Source organism: Cupressus sempervirens, chromosome 7 (genome assembly GCF_028749045.1).
Source record: "Cupressus sempervirens isolate cs-2001-9-10 chromosome 7, ASM2874904v1, whole genome shotgun sequence".
Lineage (NCBI taxonomy): Eukaryota > Viridiplantae > Streptophyta > Pinopsida > Cupressales > Cupressaceae > Cupressus > Cupressus sempervirens.
Window position 1 is genome coordinate 431169992 of NC_143124.1, and position 9369 is coordinate 431179360.

At 37.0% G+C, this 9369-nt stretch overlaps 1 protein-coding gene across 1 annotated transcript in view; it reads left to right on the forward strand.

The window, feature by feature from the left end:
• Positions 1–9369, forward strand: part of LOC149547393 (uncharacterized) — an 81733-nt gene that overhangs the window by 52914 nt on the left and 19450 nt on the right. The window lies entirely within an intron of this gene.

Genomic DNA, 9369 nt, shown 5'->3' on the forward strand with positions numbered 1-9369 from the left:
GCTAGTCAATTCCACCTTGAAATATTCTCTCGTAGGGGTAGCTTGTAAAAACTTTATGCATAGGGATGACTTTGAAAAAAATTGCACACAAAGGAAGCTTAACAAGTTTGCATTCATGCATCTAAATCTTTTATTAAGTTTCTGATATGGGAGAGACTTCCTTACCTACCTCTTCATCTTTGGTTGATTCCATGTTGGAAGTCGTAAGAGATGCTCTAGGTAATTTCTTAATGGTCGATGATAAGTCATCAAATATTATGCATTCTACTTATATGAGAATCCTTGTGGAGGTAGATATCTCTAAGGGATTTCCTGAAAAGTTCAAATTGGATCTACCTAATCGTAGTTGGATTCAAACTTTTGATTATGAAGGAATTTTCTTTAGATGTAGATAATGCTATAATGTCGAGCATTTGACGGCTCAATGTTGTTTATAGAGGGTTAAGCCTAAAAAGGCTTCTTTATGGTGGAAGGGGGCTTCTTTTGAACATTATATTGTTGCTAAGAAGAGGGTGCAGGTTTCCCTCTCTATTGAGCATGTTGGTGTTGTGGTTGCCTCTACTATTGTTCTTTAACCGAAGGATGCTACTAGTAATAATGTGGGTAGTGTTCTGGTTGGTATGAATGATGTTGTTGGTGGTGCTAGTGTTGCTTCTATTCATGCATGTTTTTCTAGTAAATCTCTTAGATGTCTTAAATGTCATGTTGTCCTTGTTGGTCTTCAATCTTTGGATGATTCCTTCACTTTCCCCTTTGCTCTTGTAGGTTCCCCTTTGCGAGTGGCGACTCTTGGTGCTAGGTTTTATGTCAATGTTGGTTCTAACGCAGTGGCTTCCTTTGTTGTTGGGCTTGTTTCTAGCTATGTTTTCATTGCTAGTCTCGCTCCAACAAAATTGCTTCTTCTGGATTCGTAGAGGGAGATTTATTTGGTTGAGGAGGGGTGGAACCGAGTTATTGGAAAATACAGTAAGAAGTCCTCTCCTCATCTCAACATGAAGTTATGCTCCAAGAATAAGGGAGGAAAAGGAAAATATTAGTTATTTCATGATTTTAAGCTAGATAAGGGTTTCATTTCCCTTGAGGTAGATTGGGTCTTCAATATTTATTCTTTTGATTTGGTAGTCTCTTGTATAGGGTGTTTGGGTACCTTCAAAACATGTTGGTATGGTTGTCGACAGTAGGTAGTTGGGTTTCAATTGTAGGATTGTTGGTTATGTCCATCTCTGAACCATTTTGGGGCTTTATTGTTATATCCTTTATAAGTTATGGGGATTTGGGCCCCCCTTAAAACCTGTTTTAATTGAAAACAAGTTTGTGCACAAGGGTGGCTTAAGGTATGAGTCCACTTGAAAGCATTGTCTCCATATGGATCCAAAAAGGTGGTCAACCCTAAGGAAAGCATTATCTCCTTAGGGTTTTAAAAAATATGCTTAGTCCTAAGGAAAGCATTTTCTCCTTAGGGATCAATAACAAGGATGTATAATACACAAGTTTGCCCCCTCCTTATGATTGAAGATAAGATTATGGCGGCATCCTAAGTAAAAGAGAACAAGGATATTGAGTTCCAACAACAAGGAGATGAAATTAAAACACAATATATGCTCATTCCTTTAGCAAAGAGTGAATACTCTTGTTAGCCAAGGAAAAAGATGATCATGAAAGGACATGTGCAAGTGAGAAGAGAGCCTAAAAAGGAAGTGATATTGGCTTCAATATGTCTATCTTCAAGAGGAGATCTTGAGCAAAAACATCATCTTCAAGACAAAGAGGGGAAGAGAACAAGAATGCACCCTTTTAGCTCCCATATTGCTAGATGAAAAGGGGAGTATTGATGAAGGATAACATATTTTAAGCCTCAAAGTAAGGGAGTTTATTTAGAAGGAACATAGCTTTTGGAACTAAAGAAGAGGTTGTAATTTAGGCTACACACCTCTTGCATAAAAAAGAATCTTGAATCAAAATGAAATATTTCCTAATAAGAAAATAATGTTTTTTATTTAAGGGAAAATTAGGTTATGATATTATGCACCGAAACCCTTTATAGCAAAATGTTGTCATAAAATAACAAAAAATGTGTTGTCATAAAATAACAAAAAATGTCTAGCAGAACTAAGCAAAACAAAGAAATGGTACCAAAGATAGCACCACCCTAGAAACCCCAGGAACAACAGTCAAGAAGAATAAACATTAAGCCCAAACTGCCCATGACACTTTTAACACTAGGAACCCATACTATGTGAGACAAAAAAGAAAAGGTAGTACTTCCCTTTGTCTCCCTTCTTTTGGGAGGAAAGTGTCATATCAAAATGAGGAGGGTTTCTTTGAATATTTTCTAACAATTGGAATCCACTCCTCCTCCTTGACAGTCTCATCCTACCAAACATGTGATTCCAAAATAGAAGATCTAGAACACATAAGAGGGTCAACACCATGTTCAAACCCCGAACCAACAATAGAACAAGAACAAGCATGAACAGAACTAAAAAGAGATGTTGCAGTGAATGGAGCTTCTTGAATAAAACTAGCAAATTCATCCACACCAGGATGAGTAGCCTCAGCATTTAGTTGACATGAATTAATGGACTCATGTACGATGATATTTCACTAGACAAAACCATCAGGTGCAGGATCCACAAAAAGACTGTCATCAACCATAGCCTTTTGCACTGAAATAGAGTCAAGGGTGATTAAAATCCAAACCATCTAGCAACACAAGCTCTAGAGAAGCCTTGTCAAATAAATTCTCCACCTCTTGAGAGGACTTTTTAGATATTGTATAGTGTTAAGAAGAAGCTCTCTTCCACCAGAAGTAGGGTCTTGGGCTTAATTCTATCAAGATCACACTAAGTTGCCACATGACATGTCTTGAGACACTTCCTACATTTGAAAGGAATTCCCTCATAATCTGAAGTTTGTATCCAAGAGCCCTTTGGAGTACATATTTTAATCACCTCAGGAAGACCTTAAGATGCATCAATCTCAACAAGAATTTGAGCACACATGGAATGAAGAATATTTGAAGATTCTACATCCACCATTAAAAAGTCTCCTAAACCCCAACTCACTTCCTCAAGGACAAAGTTCACCCATAGATGAAGTGGAAGGTTGGCAAACCAAACACAAATAGGTATCTTACAAAAAGATTGTGTGGTAGGATTAAAGTCCTTATGCCAAGGTTTGACCATCAAAGGGTAGAGATATTCCCAAGTGAAAACATTCTGACTAAGGATTACCCTCCTATCCTCTGGATTATAAAATCTAGCTATAAAGAAACCCTTCGCCAAGGGAAAAATCTAAATATTATTTGAGATAATAGATTCCCAGTGCTTAGAAATCCAAGCATGGAGACCACAAAGAGTAGGCCAATAACCCCTGATGTGATAAATAATAGTGTCATTGAATAGAGCCTCAATTTGTTGCTCAAATCTGCAACAATGTCTTCATCAATATTCAAACTTCAAGATGACAAATTGGGAAGGAATTAGGATCATATGTAGCAGCCCTCGAACCCCACTAGATGCAAATGTTTGGGCATGAAAAATCCAACCTTAGCCTTATCAAATTTCACAAACATTGAAGTTATGCCCAAGGAAAACACAACAATCTTGATGTCCTAAGATGAAGAAGGGTGAGACCTAGCACCAACACCATTAGTTCAAGCCTCAGCCAGCCCATGAAACATAGGCCCTAGTAAAACATCTAGAGAATCCATCTCAACTCTAATGTTGGAAGGTGTTATTGACAAACTAAGTCTACAATGTGGGGGTCTTCTACTATGTGTGTAGCAGACTTGTCTACTAATGTCTTTGCACATGTAAGTGGGGTTCTTAGGTGTAAGTGGGGGTCTTTCCTTTGTACTAGTTCCAGATATGTTGGATGTGTTGGGAGATTCTAGAGAGGTTGTTAGGGGTTTAGCAGTTGCTTCTTTTAAGTCTTTCAAAGTGGATGGGGAATGTCCTCATCCCAAAGAGAGTTATGCAAAGAAGGTTGTGGTTGGAAGTGGAAGAGTGGAGATTGTTCCTTTTCTTATCTGTCGATCCATTTCTTTTACATTGGAAGAGGATATTGTGGCAAAGATTAATCAAGTGGTCTTTAATTTGTCCTCTCATATAATTATATGCAAATTTAGCAATTTGTGGCCCTCTCTTTGTGGTCTTCATCAATAGATTACCAAACACTACGAGCCACTAATAACAAATACGATTCACATTTTTCCTTTAGCTAAGGGTTTTTTTGTTGCCAAATGTCAAGATGTCTTGGGACCTAGAAAAATTTTTCCCCTCGCATGAGGATTTCAACCCCACTTTTGAATCCTTCTGCAAGATGCCTATTTGGGTCAGGCTTCCTAATCTCCCCCTTCATCTCTAGATTAGTTCTCTCCTTGAAGAAGTGGTTCTCTTGGAGATTTTCTTATGGTAAATAAGGAGCCATTGATATCCTCCATTCTACCTTTGCTCAATTTTAGTTGATATTAACGCTTCTAAGGGATTGTTAGCTCAAATCCAACTTAAGTTAAAGGTTCTTGGATTCAATATTTGGACTATGAAGGTGTCCATTTCAAATGTAGGAAATGTTTCATGACCTGGCATGTTGCTACAAAATGTAGGGTTGAAAGAGCTAAATAGAAAAAGTATTCCTCGTGGTGGAAGGGCGCCTCTACTCACCATTATATGACTTATAAGGGCTCTCTATTGAATGGACATGCTACATCCAATGGTTTGGGGCAAGCTCATGATGGTGTTTCTCCTTGTGAACATACATTGGGTTCCTCTTCTTTAAAAGATGTTGTTGGGTCTTAATATTATAGGTGTTGATGTTGGGAAGGTTGTCCCTATCCTAGTTGATTCAAATTTTGTTATTGTTTTGTTAGGGAGTGTGATTGATGCTACTACTAAAGTTGGTGTTCACAATGTTTCACATGTTATAGATGCACCAAAGGGTTCATGATGTCTCTACTGTTGGGGGAAGTGTAATGTCACCTGGTGTTGGCCTTTCACAATCCCTACTCTTCCAAAGTATGTTGTCCCTGCCTTGGTGGGTTATGGTTGTTTAGAGGACCTGGGCTCTTGCCAAGCTGAGGTTGCCAAGGTGGAAGAAGGATGGATTTATAATCAAAGGAAAAAATTCAAAGAATCCTCTCCTCCTTTTGACATGACCCTGAGATCCCATAAGAAGGGATCAAACAGGAAATCTTAGATTTTGATGATCCCTTGTATTTGGTAGTCGGTGGATAGTTGTGTTTTTTCTTATCGAGATTGTCATTTTTGTTTTGATGGAGCAAGTTTTCTTCTTGGCTCCCTTTTGCTCCACTTTATCTTATCTCCATTGTGTCTCATTTCTTTATGAAGGGCTTATCGCATATCTTTTGTTGCTAGGTTTAAAGTACCCTTGTTTTAAACCTGCTTTGTTTTGGGTTTCAAGGTCCCTTCAAGACATGTTGTCACTTAATCAAAAACTTAAAGTGAAACCTTCACATTCTAATCTCGAACCTTCTTAAACATTTAGTAAGATTCTGGCATGGGTTGTGCTTCCTTATGTCCCCCTTCACTTATGATTTGACTCTCTTTTAAAGGAGGTTTAAAATGCACTTAGGTTTTCTTAATGATGGATAATGAATCATCTTATATTCCTCATTCCACCTTTACACATATTTGGTTAACATGGATATTTGTAAGGGGCTTCCTGCAAAGATCTTAATTAATTATTCTAAAGGAAGATGGGCTCAAACTTGGGAATTTGAAGGGATTCTCTTTGCATGTAGAAGAAATTTTAAAACTAGGCATGTGGTGTCTCAATTTGGATTTGAAAAAAATATGTGTAGCTTCGTGGTGGAATGGTGCTTAGCTCAATATTATATGGTTGAGAAGATTTCTAAAAACCGTAGGAATTTACCCTAGGTGGATGAGTGAATCCCTCTATGTTATCTGCCTTTTTCTCATATCCATATTCTAATGGTGGGATTATTGAGGCCATTGTGCCTCTAAATGTTAATGCAATTGTTTCTCAAGTAGGTATGGTTTTTGGTGGAGTTTGTCTAGAGGTTGGTTTGCATATTGTTGCTTGTAAGAGGACTTTTGTTGGAGACTGTGCTTTAACTATTGATAATGTTCCCAGTGTTGTCTCTCTAGTTGTTGTTGACTCTGTCTCTCAAGATGTTTTTGCCCTATAGAAGGTTATTCGATGGGTGTTGTTGGTCTTCACTCTTATGGTGTTGGGATTTCAGCGCCAAATTCACTGGCCTAGCAGGATGCAATTGCTAAGGTGGAAGAGGGTTTGATTACGATGAAAAGAAAAAAATGCAAAAACATCTTTACCCTCTTTTGACACGAACCTTTTTTTCCCACAACAACAGGACTAAAGGAAAACCATAAAGGTTTCTAGTTGTGAGTGTTTGGGTTGATGTTTTTTTTGGTCCTTTCATTATTTATTGGCTACACATTAGTTTTTTCATGCAACATTTGCCTTAGGATGTGGGAGCTTGTTTGTAAAATCCTTGTCTTAGTCTTATTGTGGTACTCCTTGTGGGATATCACTGAATATCTTTTGAGACCATTTTGTTAAGGGTTTTGAGTTCCTTCAAAAGATATTTTACTGTTATTTAAAAACTTGAGTAAAATAAAGTAAAAAGAGAGCCAAAACCTTATTAGTGATTAATGAATTACTTGCACATTTATTTTAATTTTTTTAAGTTAGACCATTTATTCCAGATCCCCTTGATATCTTTCTTGTAACCAGATAAAGGGCCTATAAGATCTCTATTTCTTTTGAACTTGGTCCTAAAATACATTTAATTGTTATTCAACTCCAGCTTAGATCCTTGTTTTTTTATCTTAACCAAACTCAATATTAATATCACCACCAAACTCCCACAAGACAACTTTTAAATTAATCGCAAGCTAATTCCACATATATATCAACATGTCTCAAATTGGTGCTTTAATTACACCCAAACAATCATAATACAAGGGCAAATATTATGATCAATAATATTTGAAGTGATACTCCAGTTGAGAGAATAGAAACCTACATTCCCCTTTACATGCTTTCATGAGTAAACCTCTATATTTGGCCAAATAAAGTTGCAAACACATTTCAAATTAAATCTTTTAGTTGTCACACCTTACAACATAGTAAGGTCAAACCCCTACTTAGATTAGCAGGTTGATCTTGGTTAATAAAACAATTTTGATGGTCATTCATCTTCTCCTACCATAGACATTTTCTCGGGGGTCTACCACAAGCATGGCCTGGGTACAACCCAAGTACATTACACCCGCAACATACTCAAGTCCCCAACGTAAATCCCCATTGCAATGGCCCGAACACGTGTGACAAAAAATGTTCTAATCCAAGAATCATAAACAATTAAATTTGAGCCACAAAGAACAATCCAAGTTCACCTATATATCTATTATAATACCTGTCTGCGTATGTTTTGTACAGTTTTGTTCTGGGAATTCTCACTTTATGAAGCTCCAACCCACAGTAAACAAACTGCGTATGTTTTGTACAGTTTTGTTCTGCAAATTCTCACTTTATGAAGCTCCAACCCACAGTAAACAAACTACAAACCAAGGGCCATAGATGGAAACTGATGACCAGCTTATGAAATTAGCTTGTTCCATAGTCTGGTGATTCTTGGTTATAAAACTATTATGATATATTTATTTATTAATTATTCTATATAAAAATCTACAGGCCATGAAGTTAAATTATGTAGAGCGAGAAGAAGATAAAGTCAATTTATTTATTTATTAATTTTATTGATAAATAACTGAAGCCATACCATGTTGCTCATCTGTATCAGATACCTGTACAATAAATTCAAATCGCTCTGACTGCTTTACTCGAGTTCTAGGCTTTTAATTGATGTCAATCCAAATTATACCTAATCTAATCTTTCATGACTCTCCAAGCAGGATAAACACCTCAAACGATTGCGAGCAATGAAGAATTATAAGCTAATCAAGAGTTCGATGGTGTCCTGTAGTTTACTTCACCTCATTCAGATGATCTTCCAGGACTCTCTCAACCCAAGCAAGATACATACATCCAACCACTGTGGCCAGAAAGTATAGCAAGCTAGCGATGAGCCTGAATGTCATGTGCAATCAGATCTTACTCCTGCTCAATCACCTGCCATCCCTCTAGAATCAGAAGGAAAACGCAGAGTTTACTCCTGCTCAACTGCTCGTTGAGCCTCTAGAGTCATAAGGAGCACAAAAATCCAAGTAATTTTGAGTCTGCGTCTTCCTCCTCTCTTGTCTGTAAGCAGCAGTCTAAAGAACTTGTACATCCTCATCAAAATGTCATCCGCAACACAATTGCCCCACTCAGAAGAAATTTAAACAGCTACATTATCCTTTTTAGCCTCAGTCATATCTTTAGCATCTCTGCTGTCTCTGAACTAGAAACCCTTGCCCAAAGTAGCTGGCCTACATTACATTCCGGCCATCAACATCAATCTCCACCTCACATTCATCAGGACCCTATTTGTGTCCAACTAGGGATAAGTACGGAATCTTACCATTAATTAAAAGCACTATGCCATAGAGATCTCTGAATATTCTTTCAATATTTACCTTTTTCTCCTTTCAACCTCCGAAAGTGGTTTTTCATATTAATAATATCCCAGCCATAGTATTTTTGGCTTTCTCATTATTTTGCTGTGATTTGTAATGGTTTGTAAATTCATTTGCCAAGAAATTTTGTTTGGCAATCCTACTTTACGACTCTCATTCAGTGTACATTGATTATAGGCTTCACTTGGAAGACATGACCCAATCTTGAAAAATGATGCCAACTGTGCCAGAGTTTTAATACCAAAATTTGATTTATCCTTTGCAAATTGCATTGAATGCCCATCATATATTCTAGGCCATGCAATTTTGTTCTCTTTTGCATGTTTTCTAATACTCTTTCCTATTTGCTTGTCATCTTCAATGGAAACTAATCAAATTGCCTTGGTTTGCTGCAATCCACTTCTCCTCAAAGTGATTATACTTGTTTTGTATTCCAACTGAATTAATGGACTTCCAACGGAGTATTTGAGGCCATTTACCAATTGCATTTCAAAGTTGCCTCAAATGGACAATGAAGAAATTAAAAAAATCTGCAAATGATTCTTTGTATGTATATTCAACCAAATACATCCAACACAATATGCACAAATGAGTTCTACGGAATCAAGCAAAGATTATTCTAAGTATTTATGAAGATGTAATCAATAAAACAGGAAATGACCAAAGGATGTAACTTAAATTTTTCCAAGAGCAAGCTTTTTCATGCTAGCATAGAAATAGGGATCAATATCCTCTCATAACAAACAGTACTCATCTATCACATCAAATATTGCATTTCATATTGCCA